The sequence below is a fragment of the Macaca thibetana genome, chromosome 18 (assembly GCF_024542745.1).
Source record: "Macaca thibetana thibetana isolate TM-01 chromosome 18, ASM2454274v1, whole genome shotgun sequence".
Taxonomy (NCBI): domain Eukaryota; kingdom Metazoa; phylum Chordata; class Mammalia; order Primates; family Cercopithecidae; genus Macaca; species Macaca thibetana.
The window spans coordinates 63,618,245-63,634,373 of record NC_065595.1 but is presented as its reverse complement, the minus strand read 5'-3'; the positions used below and the strand labels follow the sequence as shown (position 1 = coordinate 63,634,373).

General features: G+C 39.0%; 1 protein-coding gene across 5 annotated transcripts in view; it reads left to right on the top strand.

The window, feature by feature from the left end:
- DLGAP1 (DLG associated protein 1) overlaps positions 1–16,129 on the top strand; it is a 959,039-nt gene that overhangs the window by 291,441 nt on the left and 651,469 nt on the right. For 4 of the 5 annotated variants that reach the window (XM_050767440.1, XM_050767437.1, XM_050767438.1 and 1 more), the window contains exon 3: positions 15,155–15,261. The gene's annotated coding sequence lies outside the window, so the exon portion shown is untranslated. The remainder of the gene's footprint in view (positions 1–15,154; positions 15,262–16,129) is intronic. The other variant, XM_050767436.1, reaches the window with a different exon arrangement.

Below are 16,129 nucleotides of genomic sequence, written 5' to 3'. Positions count from 1 at the left end.
ACCAATAATCCTTTCAGTGTAACTAGTACACTTTGAGTATATGCACAAAACTGTAACTATACTAATAAGCTCTTCTGCCTATGAGACATTATAGCTTTGGATCATCCTTATTTCAATAACAATTTGTTCCATTCCGCCATTACAATGCCAGGATGTAAAGCTCCAGGAGGGCAGGAATCTTTCTTTTTTGTTTAATACTCTGTCTCCAGCACCTAGAACATTGTCTGGCACAGGTAACCACTCAGTATCTGTTGAATGAATACATTTTTTAAAGACACAATGACAAAATGGCTGCAGAAATTGCTTTTGTTGTATGGGATGAAGACCTCAGATTTAGTGTCAGAAAATCTCATCGATTGTCCCAAGCTTGCTATGAATTTACTGTGTCATCTTAGGTATGCCACTTAATCTGTCTGTGCTTTTCTTATATATGAAATGATATTAGATCCAAGGCATAATAAACTTCTATCTACCTTTAAAAGTACATAATTTTCTGCTTCATGATTAGCGGCATGCATTTTGCAAGTGGCTGTCTGGGAACAGAGTTACAGTTTGTGGCAGTAGAACCAGCATTGCCAACTGGCATATACAGGCTTGGAAGTAAGATTTTGGTCTCTTTGGCAGCTAAAAATTTGGCTCTAACAAATGAACTAGTCACCAACCTGATTTTTTTAAAAAATAAGGCTCTTCTATACTTTGGCATAGAAAATCAATTTTTAAGAACAGGGAAAACTTATGTTCATTGCAGCACTGTTCACAAGAGCAAAGACATGGAATCAACCCAAATGCTCATCAATGATAGACTGGAGAAAGAAAATGTGGTACATATATACCATGGAATACTATGCAGCCATAGAAAGAAATGAGATCCTGTCCTTTGCAGGGACGTGGATAGAGCTGGAAGGCATTATCCTCAGCAAACTAATGCAGGAACATAAAACCAAACACTGCATGTTTTCATTCATAAGTGGGAGTTGAACAATGAAAACACATGGACACATGGAGTTGGTGGGGGGAACAACATACACTGGTGTCTGTCCTGAGGAAAAGTGGGGGGAGGGAGAGCATCAGGAAGAATAGCTAATGAATGCTGGACTTAATACCAAGGTGATGGGTTGATCTGTGCAGCAAACCACCATGGCACATGTTTATCTATGTAACAAACCTGCACATCCTGCACATGTACCCTAGAACTTAAAAGTTGAAGAAAAAATAAATAACCTATGAAATTTATTGTTCAGCTATTTATAAAAGAATAAGGAAAATTAAATCTGACACAGAAGAGTACAATGTAGCATAATGACAAAAGAACTAGATTTAAATCTTGGTTCCAGAATTTTCTATGAGATATCATTGGCTAAGTAGCATAATCTTTTAGTGCCTCAATTTTGGTATCTGTAGAATGGGATAATGATAATAATATCTCAATGAAGTAATGTATTTAAAGTTCCTGGGACATGGTAAGCTTTCAAAACCTTACAGACAAGCTTATATGAAGGAATTAAATAAGAAGGAGGAAATTAATTCATAATAAGTAAATCTGCACATTTGACTTGAGGCAAACACTTGAGAGGTGAAATTGAGACCAGACTGCCTAGTTCTATATAGTGATACGTCCACTTACAGGTGTAATATTTTGGTTTCTTAACATCTCTAATGTTAATATGAGTTTCTTAATATATCTGCATCTCAGTCTCCTGTTATGCAAAGTGGTAAATCATTGAACCCACCTCATTAGGCTTATTGTGAATTTTAAATGAAATAATTCATGTATTAATAATATTCTTACAAAAGAATCTGACATATAGAATGTACTCAATAAATTGTAGCTTTTCTTATAACAGAAGTTAAGCTTATAAAGAAGGGAGAAAACTGAAAGAGATGTGAAAGGCATTCAGCCCAGTGGATGGAGAGAAAGTAATGGGAGTTCAGTATGGACAAACAGATTATAATAGTCTAGTGAATTTTACTCTCAGAGATTTTAAGAAAAAAATGCCTTGCAAATACAAGACATTGAGAGTTCCCACATAAGTGATTGACAACAAATATCAAAATCTCCAGTTTATCCCAATGTTTGGGTGATAAACCTCCTTTTAGCCAAGAATTCTACCTTAGGGAAAAGGATTTTTATTCTTACTGCACATAGATTATAAGATATTGCCAAGAGGTTCCAAGATGGCCGAATAGGAACAGCTCCAGTCTACAGCAGAGGATGGGTGATTTCTGCATTCCCAACTGAGGTACCGGGTACATCTCACTGGGACTTGTCGGACAGTGGGTGCAGCCCACAGACTGTGAGCTGAAGCAGGGCGAGGCATCGCCTCACCGGGGAAGCAGGAAGCACAAGGGGTCGGGGAATTCCCTTTCCTAGCCAAGGGAAGCCATAACAGACAGCACCTGGAAAATCAGGTCACTCCCACCCTAATACTGCACTTTTCCAATAGTCTTAGCAAATGGCACACCAGGAGATTATATCCCTTGCCTGGCTCAGAGGGTCCCACGTCCATGGAGCCTTGCTCACTGCTAGCACAGCAGTCTGAGATTGAACTGCAAGGCGGCAGTGAGGCTGGGGGAGGGCCGTCCACCATTGCTGAGGCTTGAGTAGGTAAAGAAAGTGGCTGGGAAGCTCGAACGGGGTGGAGCCCCCCACAGCTCAAGGAGGCCTGCCTGCCCGTCCCCACATCTAGGGGCAGGGCATAGCTGAACAAAAGACAGCAGAAACTTCTGCAGACATAAAAGTCCCTGTCCGACAGCTTTGAAGAGAGTAACGGTTCTCCCAGCATGGAGTGTGAGATCTAAGAACGGACAGACTGCCTACTCAAGTGTGTCCCTAAACCCCAAGTAGCCTAACGGAGAGCCACCTCCCAGTAGGGGCCAACTGACACCCCATACGTCTGGGTGCCCCTCTGAGACGAAGCTTCCAGAGGAATGATCAGGCAGCAACATTTGCTGTTCTGCAATATTTGCGGTTCTACAGCCTCCGCCAGTGATACCCAGGCAAACAGGGTCTGGAGTGGACCCACAGCAAACTCCAACAAACCTGCAGCTGAGGGTCCTGACTGTTAGAAGGAAAACTAACAAACAGAAAGGACATCCACACCAAAACCCCATCTGTACGTCACCATCATCAAAGACCAAAGGTAGATAAAACTGCAAAGATAGGGAGAAACCAGAGCAGAAAAACTGAAAATTCTAAAAATCAGAACACCTCTTCTCCTCCAAATGAACACAGCTCCTCACCAGCAACAGAAAAGCTGGAGGGAGAATGACTTTGACAAGTCGAAAGAAAAGGCTTCAGAAGATTGGTAATAATAAACTTCTCCGACCTAAAGTAGGATGTTCAAACCCATTGCAAAGAAGCTAAAAACCTTGAAAAAAGATTAGACAAATGGCTAACTAGAATAAACAACATAGAAAAGATCTTAAATGACCTGATGGAGCTGAAAACCATGGCACGAGAACTATGTGACGCATACACAAGCTTCAGTAGCCGATTCGATCAACTGTAAGAAAGAGTATCAGTGATTGAAGATCAAATGAATGAAATGAAATGAGAAGAGCAGTTTACAGAAAAAAGACTAAAAAGAAATGAACAAAGCCTCCAAGAAATATGGGACTATGTGGAAAGACCAAATATATGTCTGATTGGTGTACCTGAAAGTGATGGGGAGAATGGAACCAAATTGGAAAACACTCTTCAGGATATTATCCAGGAGAACTTCTCTAACCTAGCAAGGCAGGCCAACATTCAAATTCAGGAAATACAGAGAACACCACAAGGATACTCCTTGAGAAGAGCAACTCCAAGACACATAATTGTCAGATTCACCTAAGTTGAAATGAAGGAAAAAATGTTAAGGTCAGCCAGAGAGAAAGGTCGGGTTACCCACAAAGGGAAGCCCATCAGACTAACAGCAGATCTCTTGGCAGAAACCCTACAAGCCAGAAGAGAGTGGGGGCCAATATTCAACATTCTTAAAGAAAAGAATTTTCAACCTGGAATTTTATATCCAGCCAAACTAAACTTCATAAGTGAAGGAGAAATAAAATCCTTTACAGACAAGCAAATGCTGAGAGATTTTGTCACCACCAGGCCTGCTTACAAGAGCTACTGAAGGAAACACTAAACATGGAAAGGAACAACCGGTACCAGCCACTGCAAAAACATGCCAAAATGTAAAGACCATCGAGGCTAGGAAGAAACTGCATCAACTAACAAGCAAAATAACCAACTAACATCATAATGACGGGATCAAATTCAAACATAACAGTATTAACTTTAAATATAAATGGGCTAAATGCTCCAATTAAAAGACACAGACTGGCAAATTGGATAAAGAATCAAGATCCATCATTGTGCTGTATTCAGGAGACCCATCTTACATGCAGAGACACACATAGGCTCAAAATAAAGGGATGGAGGAAGATCTACTAGCAAATGGAAAACAAAAAAAAGCAGAAGTTGCAATTGTAGTCTCTGATAAAACAGACTTTAAACTAACAAAGATCAGAAGAGACAAAGAAGACCATTACATAATCATAAAGGGATCAATTCAACAAGAAGAGCTAACTATCCTACATATATATGTACCCAATACAGGAGCACCCAGATTCATAAAGCAAGTCCTTAGAGACCTACAAAGAGACTTAGACTCCCACACAATAATAATGGGAGACTTTAACACCCCACTGCCAACATTGGACAGATCAGCAAGACAAAAACTTAACAAGGATATCCAGGAATTGAACTCAGCTCTGAACCAAGCAGACCTAATAGACATCTACAGAACTCTCCACCCTAAATCAATGGAATATACATTCTTCTCAGTACCACATCACACTTATTCCAAAATTGATCACATAGTTGGAAGTAAAGCACTTCTCAGCAAATGTAAAAGAACAGAAGTTATAACAAAACTGTCTCTCAGACCACAGGGCAATCAAACTAGAACTCAGGACTATGAAACTCAATCAAAACCACTCAACTACATGGAAACTGAACAACCTGCTCCTGAATGACTACTGGGTCCATAACGAAATGAAGGCAGAAATAAAGATGTTCTTTGAACATCTGCCAAAAACCAGAAATGTGGAAAGGATTCCCTATTTAATAAATGGTGCTGGGGAAATTGGCTAGCCATATGTAGAACGCTGAAACTGGATTCCTTCCTTCCACCTTATACAAAAATTAATTCAAGATGGATTAAAGACTTAGATGGTAGACCTAAAACCCTAAAAGCGCTAGAAGAAAACCTAGGCAATACCATTCAGGACATAGGCATGGGCAAGGACTTCATGTCTAAAACACCAGAAGCAATGGCAACAAAAGCCAAAATTGACAAATGGGATCTAATTAAACTAAAGAGCTTCTGCACAGCAAAAGAAACTACCATCAGAGTGAACAGGCAATCTACAGAATGGAGAAAATTTTTATAATCTACCCATCTGACAAAGAGCTAATATCCAGAATCTACAAAGAACTTAAACAAATTTAGAAGAAAAAAATCAACCCCATCAAAAAATGGGCGAAGGATATGAACAGACACTTCTCAAAAGAAGACATTTATGCAGCCAACAGACACATGAAAAAATGTTCATCATCACTGGCCATCAGAGAAATGCAAATCAAAACCACAATGAGACACCTCTCACACCATATAGAATGGTTATCATTAAAAAGTCAGGAAACAACAGATGCTGGAGAGGATGTGGAGAAATAGGAATACTTTTAAACTGTTGGTGGGACTGTAAACTTGTTCAACCATTGTGGAAGACAGTGTAGTGATTCCTCAAGGACCTAAAATAGAAATAACATTTGACCCAGCCATCCCATTACTGGGTATATACCCAAAGGATTATAAATCATGCTCCTATAAAGACACATGCAAACGTATGTTTATTGTGGCACTATTCACAATAGCAAAGACTTGGAACCAACCCAGATGTCCATCAATGATAGACTGGATTAAGAAAATGTGGCATATACACCATCGAATACTATGCAGCCATAAAAAAGGATGAGTTGATGTCCTTTGTAGGGACATGGATGAAGCTGGAAACCATCATTCTCAGCAAACTATCGCAAGGACTGAAAACCGAACACCGCATGTTCTCACTCATAGGTGGGAATTGAACAATGAGAACACTTGGACACAGTGTGGGGAACATCACACACTGGGGCCTGTTGTGGGGTAGGGAGCCAGGGGAGGGAGAATATTAGCAGATACACCTAATGTAAATGACAAGTTAGTTGGTGCAGCACACCAATATGGCACATGTATACATATGTAACAAACCTACACGTTGTATACATGTACCCTAGAACTTAGAAAGTATAATTTAAAAAAAGATACTGCCGAATAGTGCAATATCTTAGTTGTAAATAAATTGTCAATCTTTTTGCAACAAGGCAACAGTTGTGATATCACAATGAGTCATTACGCACTTTCTGTTCATGGAGGATCCGAAAATCATGTTCTTTGCGAAGAAGTGAGTTGGTGTGGGAGGCAGTACCTTAACATTTCAGCAGAGTCCTTTAGCCAAATTCCTGATGCTGCCAAGTTTCCACAGGCAGACTGAGATATAAAGACAAGAGGGAAGAACACGGACCAAAAATAAGTATAAACGAGAATGGAGACTAAGTTTCCAACTAGCACTACACATTTTAAAGTGCTTTTCTTTTTGGTGAACTTTAAAGAAATGTAATAAACCTATATATTTCATGATTGAAAGGCTCTTTTCAATTAACTGGAAAATACTTGGTTATGTTTGAGTACACATTACTTCATTTTGTTTTTTACATTCAACCCACATCTGTGTAGTATCTACAATGTGCCCAACTTGAGTTTGGGTGCCAAAGATATCAGATGAACAACATAGGTTCATTCCGTGGGGAGCTTTCATTCTACTGAGAAAAACAGATAAATAGGAAAAGAGTGAAGAAAGGACTGCAGAGAAGAGACTTAATTTTTGGTATAGTCATGAAGGATGAGTAGGAGTTTGCCGGGCAAAGAAGAGGAGAACAGCAAAGATTCAAAAGCTTTGTCCATGGACAATGATTCCAAAGCCAGAGGTTGAGTTCAAGAAAGCAGTTTGGTTCTGTTGGAGTTGACAGTGTCAGAGAAGGAAAGGAGAGTTTCAGGGCCAGATCATGAAGGACACTGACTTCCTGACCAGGGAGATTGTATCAGACCCTGCAAGCAATTGATTGAGTTAAACCGATCAGGTTTACTCTGTATAGTATTTTAGAAGGACTCTCTGGCAGCTACTTGGAGGATGGATGGGAGAGGAGAGTTGAGGACAGGAGACCAGCTGGGCAGCAAGGTACTATGTGCACATTACATCGTCTTTAAATAAATAATGTGCAATTGTTCAGAAACAGGCGACTGCTCATTCTTTCAAATGGATTAGGGTAGAAGGGCCTTCTTAGCAGAGAATAATACAAAGTTTTCTTCCTTTAAAACATTGTTTATGACTTATTAAGGTCATCTAGGCTTAACAAGTGGTTCTTTTTAAAAAAAAAAAAAACAGCTTTATTGAGGTATGACTGAATACAAAAAGCTGTACATACTCAATATATGCAATCCGATGAGTTTGGACATATGCTTACCTTAATATCCCTCTAAAGTATCAATTATTTTCATTATTCACACCTTAGACCAAATTTCTTTTATCACTGACTTTTCTCTCTTCCCCAGCTGAATATTTGAACTTGAGGGCAGTGGCATTTCAAATGGAAGATTAAAACTAAATTAAATTAGAAATCAAATTAAATTATGAGCTGGGGGACTTTGGTCAAATGTCCAAGAAGTCAGTTGGAAAATGAGACAAGACATTGAGGAGAAGAGAGAGCAGATTAATTCAGTTTGCAGTTGTACTAGAATTTTCAAAAGAAGGTGTTCTATTTCCACAGTTCTCTGTGTAATACTTAAGCTGTAAGTTAATAATGCTGGAAGCACTTGCTAGCGTGTGTACCAGTTTATAACATCAGGGTGAGTGTTAATGGCTACATAATTTGCAGGGCCCAGGGCAAAGTGAAAATGCAGGTCCCTTATCCAGAAAGCAGGAACAAAGGGTCATTAAAGGTGATAATGTATAAAACTGTCCTTTCTTCTACCATTCCTCTCTTGACTTTTTCTACTAGTTTTTAGTTGCTATTTCATGTTATTCCAAGGAAAGAAAAAACAAAAGTATAAATTTTTAACACAAATTTTACCATTCACTTTGTATTATGCAGTGCAAATATAAGAATAGTTACTTTGCATGCAGAATCAGTAAAAATTAGGTATTTCATAGATTGTACATATGTATGCCATCCTTACCCAAACAGTGGAAATGATATACAAGACTTAAATAACTGTTTGTATTTCATTTCTGGATACACTCTCTCCCTTTGACTTACTCATGAGTAAGAAAGGATTGCAAGAAAAAGATCTGTGGTTTGCTCTTTCTTTCTCTCTCTTTGTATGTCTTCATTTTCAGCATAAGCGGTTGGCTGATACAGGGAATTATTCAAGGAAGAAAGTATGCAATAGGCTCCCGTGGTCATCTGTGTTTCTTAGAACCCTTTGCCTTCTTGCTAAGTTTGAAAGAAGTTCTGGTTCCAGTGGCAAGCATGGTCCCTTGAGGCTGCCAGCTTCCCCACTTACTCATAGACATAACACACTTAACTCGTGCTCTCATGTTGAAACTCACCAAACTCCCATGAATTGTGCATCCCCCAGAATTCACCATTATGCACACCATGTGTGAATGAGCAGTGCAGAATGGCTGAGCGTGTGCAGAGTGTGCAGACAGCCCCTGCTCCCTTGATGCTCACTGTCCTATTGGACTTTGCCCACAAAACACTGGTTCAACTACTAAAATCATTGAACAAAGCACAGAGCTTTTCTGAGCCTAGGGTCCTCCCTCTGAAGCTGCATGGGTCACACACCCATGAATCCAGCCTGCCTTGAAATTTCTTATACACAAATGAGGAACCAATTAGCAAAGTGATTTGCAAAGAATATGGAAACTGACTAGTCTTTTATGATGTGAACTAATGCTGTCTCAGACGCATGGAAAGTCACAGAATAAATGCAGACCTCATTCTGGACTTTATTTCTAAGATCTGCTGGAGTGAAGCACATAGATAGTTTACCATTGTTTTCAAACCTACATAATAGTTTATGGACAATAAGGTAAAATTTAAGTAAAATTTAAGATCAAATATGAGGTTTAAAACAAATGATGCTTATTACATAAAACAGGGAGTTGGGTAAAACAACTTAAGGGAAACTATTTGTGTGCAAAGAACCACCCAGAGTTAAGAGGGCTGAGGGCCCGGTCCCACCTCTGATCTTCGTGGTCCATGATCTCAGACAAGCCACATCCCCCTCTAGTTTTCATAAACTTCATCTGTAAAACAGGATTTAAACACAGATGGTTTCTAGTTTTAAAATTTGTTCTGCGAAAGAGGCATTTATAAATCAAGAAACTCATTTTAAAGATACGATTATAGACTTTAAAGATTTCACCCTAGAACTTCCAGAGTTTCTCAGCCATCCATGCCTTTCAGAAATGTGCCTCCTCAGCTGTGCACTCGGCCCTATGGTTTACATGATCATCTTTCTCATATTTCTGCCTGTTCTTCATCTTACCGGACTATTAATCATTGCTAAAAGAAAAATTCTTAACTGCTAGAAGATAAAGTAAAAAGACAAGCTCTATGTCCAAAGAAATCCAGGGAGATCTGAGAAAAGTTTAGGGTTTTCTTAGGTCTATAGATTTATATCTGTTCAGTTTTCACTTTCTCTTTAGACCTTTCAGCTCCTATCCAAACAAAACTTTACCTTGCTTCCTGGAACTTCTCTTTTATGACTTACTGAGTGCGATTGTCAACATTTTATAAGGAGATTATTTCCCTTTGTTTTAAAAAGGACTGCCAAAATGTAAAGTATGATATTGTGTCTTGCAGAAATTGATTGTTTTTTCACAGAAAGATAAACATAATCTAATAGTCGGTAGAAAAAGATATATTTTTAAATAAAGGCAGGAAACAGAAGGGAATTAAAATATGTTGCATTCCTGTTACATACCAGGTACTGTGCTTTACAAATATTATTTTATTTAACCCTTATATAACCATCTGTGGTGGTGGAAATAGAAATACTATCAATGACCTATGCTATACCAGAAAGCTTCTAACACAAACTCCAGCCCAGACTCTCTCCCACGTTCCAGTCTTGTATATCCAACCACCTATGTGGCAAGTCCAGTTGGCACTGATCGTTCAATCGATATGGCCAGACTGAACGCATCAGCTTTCCCTAAAAAGCCTGCTCTAGCCTCAGCATTTCTCATCTCAAGCGACATCGAGGTCACTCTTCCAGTTGCTTAGGCCAGAAATCTTGGGGTCATTGTTGTCTCTTTATTTTCTCGCCCTAATCACCCAATCCATCAAGAGGCCCTGTCAACTTTTGCTTCCAAACAAGTTCAGCATGGATCTGACTGCTCCTCAACCCCACCTGAGTCAGAGCAAATGCTGCCTCTGTCTGGGTGGTTCACAAGCTTTCCGGCTACCTGCATCCTGACCTCTCCTAGGTACTATTCCAAACCAGCAGCCAGGATGAGGTTTTGAAACATAAGCCATGCCGACTATAAGCTCAAACTCCTGCCATGGCCCCCTTTTCACTCTCAGAGTAAAAGCTGAAAAGCCATGAGCCATCCTGACCCACTCCTTCCTCCACCTCCCCACAGCACCCTCCTGCCCCAACATGTTTAATGTTACAAATTCATAACAACTCATCTTTGCTCATAAGCTTGTCTAATTACTGAATTGCCGGACATACATCTTTTAATATACATATACTCACTTTTCAGTGCATACTTTCAGCTTAATGAATTCGTTATTCACTAATTCGGAAGAGCAAATATACACATCTTTATATTCAGAAAATACACTAAATGGCAACTGTGGGAGAAAAGTCTATGAGGTTAGCAATTGTAGTTGAACTACCTTGTATTATCTGTACCCACTACTATTCCCCACGGTGCCTTAGAAGACCTGGGAGGAAAATGTGTTCCAGGTAGCAGGGTGAGCTAATCCACACAGAAGCATGATGTGAACTGTAGACTGCTCAAATAATGCAATTTGTTGTGACTTATTTTCATTAGTTCCCACATGGTTCACAATGGGCAGCGCATTTGTAGAAGTAAATTGTGCACACACTTACTAATCTCCTCCCTCACTTCACTCTATCCCATGACTTTCTTGCAGTCCCAAGACCAACTAGGAACACTCCCACCTTAGCACTATAACCCCTGCAGTTCCCTCTGCCTGGAACACCCTTCTCTGGCCTGGGACTCACTCCCTCACATCTCTCAAGTTTTTGGTCAAATCTCACTTTCTTGGTGGAATCCCCTCCCCTCCCTATACCTCCCTACCCATATACTTCTGATATTCTTACCTTGGTCTATATTTCTTACATCTATAGCATGTTTCACCTTCTAAACTTCTCTATAATTTACTGCTTTACATTTATTATTTACTTTCTGTTTATTTGTCTTCACTAAAATGAAATGTTCACTAATGCATTCTCATCCCCTAGATAGTGCTTGGCATATGATCAATAAATCTTTGCAGAATGGTGGGGTGAATGAATGAATGAGAGAATGAATGAGTGCTTTCCCTTGTTCCTCATACTAACCTGACTAAACTTAGCCCAGAGGTATTTTACAAATAAGGACATTAAAACTGAGAGAGGCTAGGTAAGTTTCACAAGTCAGAAACTTTGTAAGAGTCCGATCTGTGATGAAAAGAGGACTTTCTGATTGGGACCTTCTCCACTTTATCACACTTCAAAACATGTATTTGATGAAAATATAGGTATTCCATAAAATGCAAGACCTTTGTAGTGTGTATTCTTCCTTCTCCACACTCTCAGCCAATAGTTTTTATGTAAGCCTCTTAGAATACTGTAACTAAAGTGACTGGCTTATAGAGTAACACATATAAAATGAATGATATGAGGTGTATTCTTCTTCACTCTGGCTGCAGAGTTACAGAAATAAACTAACTTGAGTAAGCTTAAGCCAAAAACATTAATTTAAAAATAAATAATTTAATTTTTTTTTTTAAAAAAAGGGGGAGGCCAAGGTAAGAGGATCACTTGAGGCCAGGAGTTTGAGACCAGCCTGAGCAACATGGAGAGACTCTATCTCTACAAAAAATTAAATTAAAAAAAAATAGCCAGGTGTGGTGGTGCACATCTAGTCCCAGCTACTCTGGAGGCTGAGGCAGGAAGAGCACTTGAGCCCAGGAGTTGGAGGCTGCAGTGGGCTATGATCATACCATTGCACGCCAGCCTGGATGACAGAGCAAGACTCTGTCTCCTTATCTCTTAAGGATACATGAGCTCATGAAAGCCACAGGAAAAAATGAAAAAGAGGGAGCAGGAGGCAGATGAGTTGAGAGAGTTCTTGTCCCACCTTCCATGTGTGTCTGTTTCATTCTTCCTTCTCCGTGATTTACCCATCACTCTTTAACCTGGACAGAGCTATAGTCTCACAGTCCCAGCTATGGGCCTGGTTTGGGAAAAACACCTCTCCTGGTCCAATCAGGGATGTCCAGGTACGAGGACCCCTTTGACAACTGCAGGATGGGGAGTGCTGGGCAGATCCCAAAGAAAGGGACTCAGCAGACAACTCCCAAGTAGCTGATTCTGGAAAAAGACAGTGGAAGAGTAGGAAGCACGTGATTGAATCGAATAGCTGAAGTCCAAATTCCTGTTTTTCACCTTTCATCTGTGTAAGTTCAATGAGGTTGCTAATGAGAAAACATACCTGAATCTTCTGATACTCAAATAATTATAATGTACTTGTTCTTTTACTCTGGTTCTTTCTCAGCTACAGATGCTAAATCTTGATTATGTGGTGATTAAAAAAAAAAGGACAGGAAGAAAAAAGTAAAAGAGGGACACTTGGGGTAAGGAAAAGAAGAAAAAAAAGGAGAATCAGGAGTTCTGCATTTTAGTCTCAGTCCTGTCACCAGAAGCAAATGCCTTGGGCAAGTCAGTTCTCTGGTTTCAGTGTCCTTCTCTATCTAATGAGGAAATCAGACAGAATCGGTAGGTTTCCCAACCTGCTTCATCAGGAGAATTAGCTGGGAGCATTTACAAAATGCAGATTCCGTCCCCATAAATATTCTGATTTAAACGATCTTGCATGAAATTCTATATTTGTATTTTAATGCAAATTTCCAGATGACTGATGATCAGCTACATTTGGGAAGCATTAGACTAGATGACATTTAAGACCTCTCCTAGTGATTAATATATTTGTTTACCTAACAATTATCTAACTTGTAAAACCAATTATAATAAAATGAATTTCTTCTTGTGTTTCTGGGTGTCTTTTTCAGAAATTACATAATCTTTCCACTTCGTTTCCAAAGAAAATTAAGAGAACTATCTAGTAGACAATCTATTCTCAATAAGTAGTTATGAAAGGATAAATGATCAGTCCTATATATTTTTAGAAATTAACAATTTTTCATTATCTCCTGAGTTACTTAGTCCTCATATATGTGGGGAAGAAATTCCACTCAGAGCTTGCCTGGTTTAATGGAATATTGAAAATACTTAGCAGGATAATAGTATATAAGTCAGGGCTCATAATCTTTTAAGTATAACTAAAAGCTTTTGATGATGGAGTCTCATTTTTGTCTTCTATGGCATGGATAAAGAGGTATATGTGAAAGTCAAGTGTTCCTCCTGTGCGTTATTATCATGCAAATACCTGAGGCTGTTATGTTTCTGTTCTTGCCTTTTACCACAGCACTTTCATACCTGTCAGTTTTGCCAGTCTCAAAATATTGCTTTAACAAGTTCTGCAGAGAATTGTACTAGCCCTGAACTTTTTGAAAGTCCAGTGTTCTTTTTGGAAACAAGATGTGAGTTTCTAAAGAGACTGAACTTCCAGACAGAGCATCTGGGACGTAATTCTGCCTCTGCCTCTGTGCCTACTCACTGCATAAAATTGATCGAGCCATATCACCTCTTCTGACATCTACTTCCTCTTCTGTAAAATGAATTCCACACTCATTTCTTTATAGTTCTTATAAATAATTAGGAGGTTAAAAAATACAAATTATATTCTCGATTCTGAATATCACTACATTTCTGCTTATTAGATTTATTATTTTTCTCATTCCCTTCTGACAGTATTTTAATATGCTACCTAGATCCAAAAGGATACATTGCTTACAAAAAAATAGAAACAGACCTTTACAGCTACTTACACTTTTCAACATCATATCATTTTCGCGTGTGACCCAAGTCCTTTTCTATGTCACTTTTCAGAAAGGAAACTCATAGCTCAGCCATATAGCATGTGATATGATCGGGAATAGTTACCTCATTCATACGTGTGGGTCCAGTTATGTGTTCCATTTTGTCACTTTTCTAAGGAAGGATTTTTTAAATATTATTATTTTACTTTAAGTTCTGGGATACAGGTACAGAATGTGCAGGTTTGTTACATAGGTGTACATGTGCCATGGTGGTTTGCTGCACCCATCAACACATCATCCAGGTTTTAAGCCCCACATGCATTAGGTATTTGTCCTAATTAAGGATAGTGGCTTGACTGAGGCACCAGCAAGTCCCTAGTAGCACACTTGGGAATATTATGCCATGATTGGCATCCTCCTGTAGTTTTTTTCCAGAGTGAAAAGAACCACTCTGGAAAAAAATGATACATTTTAGCCCTTTTTAAAGTCACAGTGGCTTAGTTGTACTGTTGCTAAAACAAATAATGCTCAGGAAGTGAATACAATCGCATATGTATACTATATCTTACAGAATCGGATCACTGATGTTTGCATTTTATTGCTTTTTAAAGAAAATAAATGATAGGAAATGTATATTGTAGAATATCAAGCGTATTTATTACAGCAACATTTTTTTTCTGTGTGATTGATTTTATTTTTCTGAAAAGCATAAAAATACAGTGTGACATCATGCAAGAACACGGCCATGTAGATTTTCTATGAGACTCTCTTCTTAACAACATTGAATATAATGTCTGTCAGAGCAATTCTTGTGAGATCATTGTTAAGCATCTTTTTTGTTTCAGGCTAGTTATTACATCTAATTATTGCATTGTTATGTTTCAGAGCAGTTGAACATCAGATACCCAGAGTGACATCAGGTTAAAAAAAGCCTGCAGTTTGGATCTTTTCCTACCTCGGAAGCAAGGAAAATGGACAATTGATAATCAAAGGTAAAATTGCCCCCTTTCCCCTTACGTGTATAGGCAGCACTTTCTTAAATAACAGCCTCCTCTTCAGCTATCCTATATGAAACATTTTGTAATAGCATGGTATATTTGCACAAAATATTCCAGGCATATGCTTTCCAGACATATTAAGAGTCTGTTGAATTTAAAACCTGTGGTTTTTTAACTTCCTAGCTACCTGTACAGAATCTGGGCCAGATGTATTTTATATGTTTAATCTTCATTGTTGTTGTTAATCTGGAATGGCATATTGGGCAAATGCCATTTATATAAATCTGTGGACCCAAATATTGTGTGTTTGGTAGGTTAGGCATGAAATTATGGAAGTAAATGGCATAGTATTAGCTTTTCTTAGCATATGGAACAAATTTGCATTTATCCACACAGACATGTTCCACATGATGTAAGTGTGCTAAGAAAAGCAATGAACGGCAGGGCGCGCTGGCTCATGCCTGAAATTCTAGCACTTTGGGAGACCGAGGTGGGTGGATCACCTGAGGTCAGGAGTTTGAAACCAGCCTGGCCAATATGGTGAAACCCCCTCTCCACTAAAAATGCAAAAATTAGCCAGGTGTGGTGGCAGGTGCCTGTAATCCCAGCTACTTGGGAGACTGAGGCAGGAGAATCACTTGAACCTGGAAGGCGGAGGTTGCAGTAAGCCAAGATTATGCCACTGCACTCCAGCCTGGGTGACAGAGGGAGACTCCATCTCAAAAAAAAAAAGAAAAAGAAAAGAAGGAAAATGAAAACACTTGAGTCCTTGCTATCATCTCTACTCCTTTCTTTATGTCGTTTTGGAGGGAGAAAAAAAGAAGGGTCTTACCACATATAAATCAAATACACTACAGAAGTG